At 40.0% G+C, this 14,240-nt stretch overlaps 1 protein-coding gene across 7 annotated transcripts in view; it reads right to left on the bottom strand.

Moving 5' to 3' along the window:
* The window catches only part of SLC10A7 (solute carrier family 10 member 7), a 291,318-nt gene that overhangs the window by 33,467 nt on the left and 243,611 nt on the right, over nt 1-14,240 (bottom strand). The window lies entirely within an intron of this gene.

Below are 14,240 nucleotides of genomic sequence, written 5' to 3'. Positions count from 1 at the left end.
TATCCAGCCAAACTAAGCTTCCTAAGCAAAGGAGAAAGAAAATCCTTTATAGACAAGCAATTGCTGAGAGATTTCATTGCCAACAGCCCTGTCTTATGAGAGACCCTGAAAGAAGCACTAAACAAGGAAAGGAACAACTAGTACCAGCTACTCCAAAAATATACCAAATGGTAAAGACCACTGACACAATGAAAAAAATGCATCAGAGAATGGGCAAAACATCCAACTAGCATCAAAATGGCAGGATCAAATTCATACATAACAATATTAACCTTAAATGTAAATGGGCTAAATGCACCAATCAAAAGATACAGACTGGCAAATGGTATAAACAGTCAAGACCTACCGGTGTGCTGTATCCAGGAAATCCATCTCACATGCAAGGACACCAATAGGCTAAAAATAAAGGGATGAAGGAAGATTTATCAAGCAAATGGAGAGCAAAAAAGAGCAGGAGTTGCAATCCTAGTCTCTGACAAAATGGACTTTAAACCAACAAAGTTAAAAAGAGACAAAGAAGGGCATTGCATAATGGTAAAAAGATAAATGCATCAAGAAGAGCAAATGATCCAAAATATATACACACCCAATACAGGAGCACCCAAGTACATAAAGCAAGTTCTTAACCACCTACAAAGAGACTTAGACTCCCACACGATAATAGCGGGAGACTTTCACACTCCACTGTCAATATCAGACAGATCAACCAGACAGAAAATTAACAAGGATATCCAGGACTTGAACTCAGATTTGGACCAAGAAAATGTAATAGTAGACATCTGCAGGACTCTCCACTCCAAGTCCATAGAATACACATTATTCTCAGCACCGAATTGCACCTACTCTAAAATTGACCACATAATTGGAAGTAAATCACTCCTCAGCAAACGCAAAAGAATGGAAATCATAACAAACAGTCTCTCAGACCACAGAGCAATCAAATTAGAACTCAGAATTAAGAAACTAACTCAGAACTGCACAGCTTCATGGAAACTGAATGACTGGCTCCTGAATGTTGACTGGATAAACAATGAAATGAAGGCAGAAATAAAGATGTTCTTTGAAACCAACGAGAATGAAGACACAACATACTTGAATCTCTGGGACACATTTAAAGCAGTGTCGAGAGGGAAATTTATAGCAATCAATGGCCACATGAGAAGTGAGGAAAGATCTAAAACTGACACCCTATCATCAAAATTGAAAGAGCTAGAGGAGCAAGATCAAAAAAAACTCAAAACGTAGCAGAAGACAAGAAATAGCTTAGATCAGAGCAAAACTGAAGGAGATAGAGACACAAAAAACCCTTCAAAAAATCAATAAATCCAGGAGCTGTTTTTTTTTTTGAAAAGATCAACAAAATAGACAGACTGCTAGCCAGATTAATAAAAAAGAAAAGGGAGAAGAATCAAATAGAGGCAATAAAAAATGATAAAGGGGAAATCATCACTGATTCCACAGAAATACAAACTACCATCAGAGATTACTACAAACAGCTCTATGCACATTAATCAGTAAACCTGGAAGAAACGGATAAATTCCTGGACACTTGGCACCCTCCCTAGCCTAACCCAGGAAGAAGTTGAAACCTTGAATAGACCAATAATAAGGCCTGAGGTTGAGGCAGCAATTAATAGCCTACCAATCAAAAAAAGTCCAGGTCCAGACGGGTTCACAGCTGAATTCTACCAGATGTACAAAAGGGAGCTGGGACCACTCCTTCCGAAACTATTCCAAACAACACAAAGAGGGAGTCCTTCCCAAATCATTTTATGAGGCCAACATCATCCTGATACCAAAACCCTGCAGAGACTCAACAAAAAAAGAAAACTTCAGGCCAATATACACGATGAATATAGATGCAAAAATCTTCAATAAAATACTGGCAAACTGATTGCAACAGCACATCAAAAAGCTTATCCATCACGATCAGGTAGGCTTCATTCCAGGGATGCAAGGCTGGTTCAACATATGCAAGCCTATAAATGTAATCCACCATATAAACAGAACCAAAGACAAAAACTGCATGATTATCTCAAACAATGCAGAGAAGGCCTTCAACAACATTCAACAGCCCTTTATGCTAAAAACTCTCATAAACTTGATATTAAAGAAACATATATCAAACGAATAAAAGCTATTTGTGACAAATCTATAGCCAACATCATACTGAATGGGCAAAAACTGGAAGGATTCCCTTTGATATCCAGCACTAGACAAGGATGCCCTCTCTCACCACTCTTATTCAATATAGTATTGGAAGTTCTAGCCAGAGCAATTAAGTAAGAAAAAAAAAAATAAAGAGTATTTGATTAAGAAAGGAGGAAGTCAAATTGTCTCTATTTGCAGATGACATGACTGTATATTTAGAAGACCCTATTATCTCAGCCCAAAATCTCCTTAAACTGATAAGCAATTTCAGCAAAGTCTCAGGATACAAAATCAATGTGCAGAAATCACAAGCATTTATATACACCAATAACAGACTAACAGAGAGCCAAGTCATGATGGTGGGTAATAACAAACAATTCACAATTGCTACAAAGAGAATAAAATACCTAGGAATATAATTAACAAAGGAGGTAAAGGACCTCTTCAAGGAGAACTACAAACCACTGCTCAACGAAATAAGAGAGGAAACAAACAGATGGAGAAACATTCCAGGCTCATGATTAGGAAGAATCAATATTGTGAATATGGCCATACTGCCCAAAGTAATTTACAGATTCAACACTATCCCCATAAAGCTACCAATGACCTTCTTCACAGAACTGGAAAAAAACCATGTTAAACTTCATATGAGCCAAAAGAGAGTCTGCATAGCCAAGACAATCCTAAGCAAAAAGATCAAAGCCGGAGACATCACGCTACCTGATTTCAAGCTATACTACAAGGCTACAGCAATCAAAACAGCATGGTACTGGTACCAAAACAGATATATAGATGAATAGAACAGAATAGAGGCCAGGGAGGCAATGCCACTCATCTACAACCATCTGATCTTTGACAAACATGACAAAAACAAGCAATGGGGAAAGGATTCCCTGTTTAATAAATGGTGTTGGGAAAACTGGCTAGCTATGTGCAGAAAGCAGAAACTGGACCCCTTCCTGACACCTTACACTAAAATTAACTCCAGATGGATTAAAGACTTAAACATAAGACCTAACACCATAAAAATCCTAGAAGAAAACCTAGGCAAAACCATTCAGGACACAGGCATAGGCAAGGACTTCATGACTAAAACACCAAAAGTACTGGCAACAAAAGCCAAAATAGACAAATAGTACTTAATTAAACTCCAGAGATTCTGTAGAGCAAAAGAAACAATCATTAGAGTGAACTGGCAACCAACAGAATGGGAAAAAAATTTTGCAATCTACCCATCTGACAAAGGGCTAATATCCAGAATCTACAAAGAACTAAAATAGGTTTACAAGGAAAAAGCAAACAAACCCATCCAAAAGTGGGTGAAGGATATGAACAGACACTTTTCAAAAGAAGATATATATGGGGACAACAAACATATAAATAATGCTCATAATCACTGGTTATTAGAGAAATGCAAATCAAAACTACATTGAGAGACCATCTCACACCAGTTAGAATGGCGATCATCAAAAAATCTGGAGACAACAGGTGCTAGAGAGGATGTGGAGAAATAGGAACACTTTACATTGTTGTTGGGAGTATAAATTAGTTCAACCATTGTGGAAGACAGTGTGGCAATTCCTCAAGGACCTAGAAATAGAAATTCCATTTGACCCAGCAATCCCATTACTGGGTATATATCCAAAGGATTATAAATCATTTTGTTATAAGGACACATGCACATGTATGTTCATTGTAGCACTGTTTACAATAGCAAAGACCTGGAACCAACCCAAATGCTCATCGATGATAGACTGGACAAGGACAATGTGGCACATATACACCATGGATTACTATGCAGCCATAAAAAATGATGAGTCTGTGTCCTTTGTAGTGACATGGATGAATCTGGAAATCGTCATTCTCAGCAAACTGACACAAGAACAGAAAATCAAACACTGCATGTTCTCACTCATGGGCAGGTGATGAACAACAAGAACACATGGACACAGGGAGGGGAGCATCACACGCTGGGGTCTGTTGTGGGGGTACCAAGGGAGGGACAGTGGTGGGTGGGGAGGTTGGGGAGGGATAACATGGGGAGAAATGCCAGATGTAGGTGATGGGGGGGATGGAGGCAGCAAACCACATTGCCATGTATGTACCTATGCAACAATCTGCATGATCTGCACATATACCCCAGAACCTAAAGTACAGTAAATAAATAAATTAACAAAATGGAACAAGGAACTCTTTTAGCTAAGTTTTAAGGTTACTACTTGATATTTATCCAGTGGCTTGAAAGGATTAATATAACTACAAAAATTTCTTTCAGGGAGAAATACAACATTCTGGCAGCAAACACACACTTAAGACATAAATGGTATGAATAAAGATTTAACATATATTTTAGTAAAAACAACAAATTATCATTTTTTGAGCCATATCATGTATAAGGCACTTCTCTAATGTCTCTACATGTGAAAGCAACAATCCCAAAATGCAAGTGATACAATGTTTCTATTTACAGATGAAAAAACTAAGGCACATGGAAGTGTATAACTTATTCAGGGCCCATGGTAGTAAGCGACAGAGCCAAGATTCAAGTAGAGTCTATTCTAGTTTCTAGGCCTGTGTTCTTATTTACTATATTCTATATTCTACTATTGTTATATACTATGTTAAGCATAAAAAAAAAACCTCAGTCAAAACTGATTAAATGTTGTGGGGAGTCAGTACTGAGAGTTGGATATCATAATAGGATTTCCTATTTTAGATAAGGGTTTAGAAAGCCAAAAAAGCTAAAACTGTCATTGTTATGATTGTGCCCTTATATTTTAGACATTATTCTTTCCCATGGAGTCAGGATATCAGGATTTGACTGCACAGCATCTATTCATTCCCTGCCCTGAACTCTGACAGAAGAGTTAGCAAATGGAAAAATGCTCTAGAAACTGACTCCATGTATACAGTTGCAGATACAACAATGTACCCGATGTTTAAGGCTCTCTAATGAAAGAGACCCCATCATTTCCCTTAGTAATCTCATCCCCATGCACTACTTTTGCTGGGAGAAAACTCTTCCCTAAATAGATCCCACATCCTGTTTTTCTTGTTGTACACTCACAGGAGGAAAGAAGAGTCCTTCCCTTTTCCTCATCCCTTGTGCCTGTGTCAGGAGAATATTTAAAAGGCCCTTTGGTCTCTCTTGTGAAAAGGCATGCATGTTTCTGCTTCCTATCCAGTCTCACTTCTAAGCTCTTTCTTGATAACAACTTTCAAACTGAATTTTTGGTGTCTTATTTCAGCTGAGGATTCCCCACAGATGTATATCATAACCTCTTATTAAGTATAATAAGACTGGCTTATTGTTTCTACATTTTATTCTCATATTGATATTATGATACCATTCTGGTTTTTTAAACACTGTACTAATGGCTTACATATTTCTTCATTCCTTTATTACTCACAGTAGGCCTAGTGGGGAAGGATTTCCATAAGGTTCTATAAATGCATGGGCTTGGGAGATGAAAGCCCTAGAGATATATATGAGAAAGAGGAGAGAGAAATAGAATGCTCTGCGACAGAAAGAGAAAGATCACCTCTAGCTTGGCAGAGAAAGTAGGAGATGATGATGGAGCACAAAGAACCTTCTGGGAAAAAATAACAATTAAGCTGGGCCTTAAAGAATAGATTTAGACACATGAAGATATGTGTTTTAGATGGGGAGCAGTGAGACTGCAATTTGGACGTATAGGGGGCAGTTAGCAAAGAACACGTTCTTCAGACTGACTTGTGTGCAGGGATGCTGGCTTATGGTCAGGAGTATGGACTTGATAAGATGGGATAAGGGGAACTGCTGAAGGACTTGGGACGGTAGAATAATATGAGTAGATCCATTCTTAAGGAGGAGTGATCACACAGCATGGGCTAAGACTGAAGATGGTGAGGCTGGGCAGGAAGCAGGGAGCTCTAAGGGCCTAAAGAATCAGAGTGAGGACAGGAGACAGCGGCAAAAGACATGGAGATAGGGCGAAAAGAATTTCTCAACTATTATGTGCAATATTACTTTCCAACAGCTCAAGAGTGGAGACTTTTGGAGAAAACACACCTAATTTTAATTCCATACCATCCTTTTGCTCATATGTAGAATGAATATAAGACTGCCTGACTATTAGGGTCAATTTTGAGGATAGATGCCAATGCTTGTTAAGAATGTGGCACAATGTAAATGCATAACACATCATAGGGGATATGGATATTATTATCATTGCTTTGAGAGAGAAGGAAGAATCAAAGAGAAATTAGAAACATTGAGCACATGGGACCAAGAGGAGTATTAAGGCATTAAGAAAACAGAAAACTGAAGAAGAGGCCCAGTGAGCCTTGGGAAGGAGGCCAAGGAGTTGATGCTGATGTCTACTGGACTTGTAGTGGTGAGAAGAACTGAGTTTGCAGTGGTAAAAGGACTGTTTGGAGTGGTGAGAAAGACTTGAGTTTGGAGTGGTGCAAAGGACTGAGTTTGGAGTGGTGAGAAGGACTGAGTTTGCAGTGGTGAGAAGGACTGTGTTTGGAGTGGTGAGGAGGACTGTGTTTGGAGTGGTGAGGAGGACTGTGTTTGGAGTGGTGAGGAGGACTGTGTTTGGAGTGGTGAGGAAGACTGTATTTGGAGTGGTGAGGAGGACCGTGTCTGGAGTGGTGAGGAGGACCGTATCTGGAGTGGTGAGGAGGACCATATTAGGAGTGGTGAGGAGGACTGAGTTTGGAGTGGTGAGGAGGACCCTATTAGGAGTGGTGAGGAGGACCAAGTTTGGAGTGGTGAGGAGGGCTGTGTTTGGAGTGGTGAGGAGGACCGTGTTTGGAGTGGTGAGGAGGACCGTGTTTGGAGTGGTGAGGAGGACCGTGTTTGGAGTGGTGAGGAGGACCGTGTTTGGAGTGGTGAGGAGGACCGTATTTGGAGTGGTGAGGAGGACCAAGTTTGGAGTGGTGAGGAGGACCGTGTTTGGAGTGGTGAGGAGGACCGTGTTTGGAGTGGTGAGGAGGACCGTGTTTGGAGTGGTGAGGAGGACCGTATTTGGAGTGGTGAGGAGGACCATATCTGGAGTGGTAAGAAGGACTGTATTAGGAGTGGTGAGGAGGAGCGAGTTTGGAGTGGTGAGGAGGACTGTATCTGGAGTGGTGAGGAGGACTGTGTTTGGAGTGGTGAGGAGAACCGTGTTTGGAGTGGTGAGGAGGCCTATGTTTGGAGTGGTGAGAAGGGCTGTTTTTGGAGTGGTGAGGTGGACCGAGTTTGGAGTGGTGAGGAGGACCGAGTTTGGAGTGGTGAGGAGGACCATGTCTGGAGTGGTGAGGAGGACTGTATCTGGAGTGGTGAGGAGGACTGTATTAGGAGTGGTGAGGAGGACCGAGTTTGGAGTGGTGAGGAGGACTGTATCTGGAGTGGTGAGAAGGACTGTGTCTGGAGTGGTGAGGAGAACCGTGTTTGGAGTGGTGAGGAGGACTATGTTTGGAGTGGTGAGAAGGGCCGTTTTTGGAGTGGTGAGGAGGACCGAGTTTGGAGTGGTGAGGAGGACCGAGTTTGGAGTGGTGAGGAGGACCGAGTTTGGAGTGGTGAGGAGGACCGAGTTTGGAGTGGTGAGGAGGACCGAGTTTGGAGTGGTGAGGAGGACCGTGTTTGGAGTGGTGAGGAAGACCGTGTTTGGAGTGGTGAGGAGGACCATGTCTGGAGTGGTGAGAAAAATTGTGTTTTCAAGAAATCTGGCAAAGGGTAGAAAAGGGTCACAGGAGATTTGAACATGATTATAAAGAGAGAATGAAGACACAGCAGATAGAAATACCTGATGAACACAGGTCCCCTCAGAACAGAGGCCTCAGAAGACAAGAATAAAGATGTTAGCTGGAGCAGAGCATTTACTATCATTTTTGAGCTGAAAGCGTAAGTAGACAAGGGGAGTGAAAAACACGGAGATTTTTCAGGTAGAGAGTGGGCAAGCAGAGGCAACTTATGGAGAGATTTTACTTTCTTTATAAAGCGTGAGGCAATTTTGAGTTAATTCCGAGGCCTGGGAATCAAAGACATTAGGAAAACTTGAAATTGGCGGATTGGAAAATATGATTTACAGTCAATTCACAATGACTAAAAATACTTCTATGCAGGAGTGCATGCCCTCTGGTGATTGTAGAACATGTAATGTGATCATCTGGCCTAGGTGAGGGATGTTGTCCAGCAGTGTTTGTGGTGTTGGGAGCACTTCAAAAACTTTGTCTTTTGTAGCTCTTGTTTACCTGGCTGCATCTGGGTTTATGCATTTGGTTTTCTTCCTAGAGATTCTGGCAGTACATTTCTCCTATAGTAAACTTTGTTCTGCTTGACAACTTGTTTTTTTCAAGGTTACAGCACATTTCCAATGTCCCTCTGGTCAAGGAGGCTCTGATTTAATCTGGTGCTGGCTGCTGCTCATTAGAGCGTCATTCGCAATGTGGCTAAAGAGGATATTTGCAAGATATACTTACTTGTCCTCTGTTTCAGATAGGGGGACCAAAGCTAGGGCCACACTGGGAGATTTCTAGCTCACTGCTTTCAGTAACACTGCTCTATAGTCTTATTGACAAAAAGTCCATCAGAGGAAAGGGAGGATTAGAACCTTAAGGCATGAAATGGAACATTTAAGATTGAAAACAATATTCCTCCTAGGTAGGGTTGACTTGTACTCTAGCTACGCAGGATCAGAGTGCTGTACATCAGAGAAAGCTGATAGAGCAGTTAACCCTCTTCCTAAGCGTGGTGGATTACCATGCCATAAGCATTACTGAGCACTTTTCTGAGCACATTGCAGCCAGTATTACCTCCTTCTCAGAATAGCCATACAGATAGTGTTATTGCTCTGCTTTTTCCAAAAATGGAACTGGAAACACAAGTAGGTTAAACAATTCCCCTAAAGTCACACAATTAGTAAGTTGGTTGCCCCAAACCTTGGTCGTAAGTTTGCCATCTGAGAAAGAAAATGTTAAAATCAAAAAACACTACAAAATGTAATGGGCGAGGACAGCTGTCTTGGTAAATAATCCACCCTTAGCCACACTCTGTCCAGGGGGACTTTATGTTACAAGGTCATGACAAGACCCAGAAAAATCAAGTGTCCTGTACATTATAGTTAAGTAGTAATGACTAAAATTATTTTCACTGATTAACATCTCCATTGTGTCTGCTCACATTCTTGAAAGGAATCACATTACTATTTATTTTCTAACTCTACCTTATCTCTTTTTAATATTGATTTTCTTTTTATCCTGTTTTTAATGATTCTTTTGATCACTTTGCCTTCTCTTGAGATGTTTATTTCCTTTTCTTCCCAACTGGTCTTTTTATTCTCTTACAAAGCTTTCAATCAGTGTTTTCCACAGAATGTTTACTTTGCCTTCCTTTGCAGTACCCACAAAGGAAAACATGTCAGGTTTTACTAGTAGAATCACAGAATGCAGAGCAGAAAAGGTCCTTTGAGATACTTCTGTTTAAGCCCACTATTTTCAGAGGAGAAAACTTCCATGTGAAGCCTCTCCTTTGTTAACCTCTGTACCTGTGTTTTGTCTCTGCTCGTTTTCAGAGAAGACTTCTTCCGTTTTTAGCTGTGTGGCACTGAACAAGTTTACCCAGGGTGCCAAAGCTCAATGGCTTCCTCTGAAATGGTAAGGAAACTTACCATTAATGATGGTGCCCATCTTCCTTCCCTGCTTCCCTTTCTCCCTCTCCCATCCTGCTTCTCCCAGGGCTATCGTGAAAGGTGGATTGAGATATCTTACTGGAAATGTACTGATCAGAATTAAAACACATACACAAATATTTGAATATTTGTTTTCTTTTATTAACAGTTTCTTTGGTCACTCTAATGACAATATAGTTTTCTGTTACTCTAGTTATCAGGCTATCAAACTTTTTATATATTTTTAAAATATTCCCAGTTACTGCTTTCCTTTTCTAAGCTTTTTCAACAATTTTTTTTTTAAATTTGCAGTTCCCTAAAGTTGCAGAATGGTTAGGTCATTGGATAGCTGATTCTTGGCTTGATGAATCAACTCATTTCCTAGCAATTGGGACAGAGTAAATTAAAAAATAACATATTACAAAGCTAGCAAAGCTAATGCCCCAAATCTGATCATTAGTTGTTTTTTTGTTTGTTTGTTTTGAGACAACGAGTCTCACTCTTTCACCCAGGCTGCAGTGCAGTGGTGTGATCTCAGCTCACTGCAAGCTGTGCATCCTAGGTTCAAGTGATTCTCCCGTCTCAGCCTCTGGAGTAGCTAGGATTACAGGAACACGTCATCACTCCGGGCTAAGTTTTGTATTTTTAGTAGAGATGAGATTTCACCATGTTGACCAGGCTAGTCTCAAACTCCTGATCTCAAGTGATCCACCTGCCTCAGCTTCCCAAAGTTCTGAGATTACAGGTGTGAGCCACTGTGCCTGGCCTGATCATTAGTTTTTAATACAATATAAGCTGGTTTGGTGTAATAAATATTCTGTAGTATTTATTGAGCACTTGCTATATGCTAGTATTATGCTGAGGACTTGATGTGCACACTATTTAATTCTTCTAATAATCCTGTGAGATAGGTGCTACTACTACCTCCATTTGATACGTAAGGAAACTGACAAAAGTAACAGTTATTAAGTAGATCTGAAGCTCAAGTCTGTTTTATTCCACAGTTTGACTTTTTAACTCTGACACTATTCTGTAGACGAATAAACAAGAACACAGAGTAATAACTCTCAAATCTATTTTAAATACACACTAGCATGGCAACACATTAAGTTGGTAAATATAAGAAATGCTAACCAGGTAAGCAGTGTGTTGCAGGAAAGTTGAATTTTCTAGGCTGGGTGTCTCCTGGTTTTATGCTAAACTTCCATCATCAGAGTATAGTAGCATGCTACACAGACACACACAAAAGACAGATGGATTTCCACGCTGAGAATTTTGTCTTTTGATACCCAAATTGGCTTTAGAATGACTGAATTGGTAAGAGAAAACTGAAAAGAAAGAAAGAAAAGTGCATGCATGCATACACACACATACACATTTTCACTAATTGCCCTCTGCAGGAAGGAACAAAAAGTAGAAAAAGAAAATGGAACTCAGCAGAGTATAAACCAGTAGGTCCTGGTATCTTTGATTAACTTGTTTGTGTATGAACTTGAAGAGTGTAGTCAAACACTCTACAAATTCCCTAATGAAAACAAGTATTCAAACACTGCATGTTCTCACTCATTAGTGGGAGTTAAACAATGAGAACTCATGGACACAGGGAGGGGAACATTACACACCGGGGCCTTTTAGGAGTTGCGGGGGAAGGGTAGGGAGAGCATTAGGACAATGCAGGGTTTAAAATCTAGATGATGAGTTGATAGGTGCAGCAAACCACAATGGCACATGTATACCTTTGTAACAAACCTGCAAGTTCTGCACATGTACCCAGAACTTAAAGTAAGATCTTAATAATAAAAAAAGTAATTGAAATAGTTTCCAGTGGAAAAGGCCTGGGCAAATGCTTTTGAAAATGTCAAATGGAACTGGATGTCAATTCTAAGGTGTCCTATTTTCTATCTGATTTTGGTTATGTTACTAAACTATTTTAGGCAGGTTACTAAACTACTCTGAGCATAGGTCCTCAACTGCCAAAATTGCAATAAAATAGTACTACAGTTTTTGCTGTCACACTTACATGAAATAACATGTATAATCCCTAAGAGAATGCCTGCCATGAAGCAGGGTTTAATAAATATTCACATCTTTCATTCCTCCAATAAAATCCTTAGAGTTATAGGGTTTCTAAGCATGAAAACAGAATATGAAAACCATCTTTTAAATTATGTTCATTTGAAAAATTCCCTTATTATAATGGAATGTTGTGTGGCTATGAAACCTTTACTCTGGAGCATGATTACCGAAGTTCTATATGCTGTTGTTTATCAAAGAAGGTGTAAGTTACTGTAGGTCAAAGAAGTTAAATACTTGACAGATGGCTAGTCATGGTGAATCACGCCTATAGTCCCAGCACTTTGGGGAGGCCAAGGCGGGAGGATCACTTGAGCCCAGGAGTTTAAGATCAGCCTGGGCAACATAGCAAGAGCTTGTCGCTACAAAAAAATTACAAGTTAGCCAAGCATGGTGGTGTTTGCATGTAGTCTCAGCTAACTTGAGAGGCTGAGGTGGGCGGATCACTTGAGCCCAGGAGTTTGAGGCTGCAGCAAGCTATGATGGCATCACTGCGTTCCAGCCTGGGTGACAAAGCAAGCCCCTGTCTCACAAAACAAGACAAAACCCCTGAAAGAACCTCAGTAAATGCAAAATAAGAAAGAAAAGAAGGATTTAAAAATCACAGAGCCTTATGAAAGTCCAGTCTACTCTGTGCTGGAAATTCTCAATTTTAGTTCAACGAGGCTTCGTACCTCTGCCACCCATGTCTCCTTTAGCAGCCCAGTAGTGGCTGTTCTACAGTCTTCTGTGCTCTATTTTTCAAGAAAATTTTCAGTTACTAACAGGACATCTACATCTTACCTCATCTGATAGCAGCAGTGGGTCTGATTATCACTTTTGCCACAAGGACCAGCAAACAAACTGCCACTGAAAGGCAAATGTCTATTCTAAGGTGATACAACAAGCCATTTAAAAAAAGAACTTTAAAATAGCTCCTGCTCTCAGACTCACCCAATTAAGTCACATTTTCTCTATGACTTAATGGCTCCAGGCTTTATTCTTACTTCATAAATCACAACTACAAGCTTGGGAAAAACGCTTCAAATTACATCAATCAATAAGTTTTTATTGACTGTTTACAATCAGCCTAGTGCTATACCAAGTGCTGTGAGAGCCAAGTGCCTAATATGAGGCCTGCACCATCCACTGCACTGATGCTTTTTCAAGACTTATGAACAGCATAGGCTCTTTCCCTTGTGTTTACTCATTGGTTCTGCCTGGTATTCACGGGCTTTGCAATCTGGCTCAAATATACCTTTTCAGTTACTATTTCTAATCTTCCTCTACTCCTATTGTCTCACCGTATCTTGTTTTTATGTGTCCACATTTGCATTATTGCATCTTCTTGCACCAAGAACTCCCTCTTGGCATCTCTGACTGCTGAACATTTAGCCATTCTACATGGCTCAGGTCATGCCCCATCATTTCCACGAATCCTTGCTCTATACTCTCTTGGGAAGTTCGTTCTTCTTCTTTGAACTGAATACAGGTTGGCTTACTGTACCAAGCAGAGGATGCTTGATTATCAGTGCAAGATTGAAATCACCTCTTACTTGTGGCATTCCCCGTGGTGACTTTCTCTAGCCAAAAGTTTGAATAATATTTGTAATGTATAATAAAGGTAAAAAAGTTTGCATTTGAGGTGAGCTTTTAAGAACAAGAAGGAGGAACCAGGACATGGAGATGAATTTGGATATGAGAGCTGCCTAAGCAAGGGACAGAAATGAGAAAGCATGAGGTTCTTGCAGGGAGCAGCAAAGATTTTACATCAACCTAAAGCTTAGACAGCATAACAATAGTATTGGTTCATGAGACTGGAAAATAGACTAGAGGACCTTGTCCCCCAAAACGAACTTCATTCTATAGGCACTGGATAACCATTGAAGATATCTGAACCAGAGAGCCATTATCAGAATTCTAGTCATTGGAAGCACCATGAAATGCATAATGAGAGTTGGGTCTAGAAATGGAATTACCAGTAAGATATCCATTGAAACAGCCTAGAGAGAAACAGGCAACAAGTACCTGAATTAAGGAAGTGGCTTTGGGAGCAGGAAAAATATTATAGAAGTAGGATCGAGAAATTTAAAAAATGATGTGAAGGATTCCAGTTTGAGGAACTCTGAGGATGGTTGTTCCACTAAAAATAAGGAAAGAAATAAGAGAGAAAGAGGCAGTTAATGTTTTTTGGGAAAACATTAACTCCATTTTGAATATCTTGAGTCTAAGGTCTTGTTAAGACAGTCAAGTAAAGATACATAAATGGTAATTGAAAAATAGGGTTTAAACTAAAAAAAAAAAAAAAAAAAACCATTGCAGTAAATGGTGTATACTTGAAAATCATCAGTATGAAGCTAACAGCTTAAGCCAGTAGAAAGGAAGGGCCTGCTTAAG

The sequence above is a fragment of the Callithrix jacchus genome, chromosome 3 (assembly GCF_049354715.1).
Source record: "Callithrix jacchus isolate 240 chromosome 3, calJac240_pri, whole genome shotgun sequence".
Lineage (NCBI taxonomy): Eukaryota > Metazoa > Chordata > Mammalia > Primates > Cebidae > Callithrix > Callithrix jacchus.
This window is presented reverse-complemented; position numbering and strand designations above follow the sequence as displayed.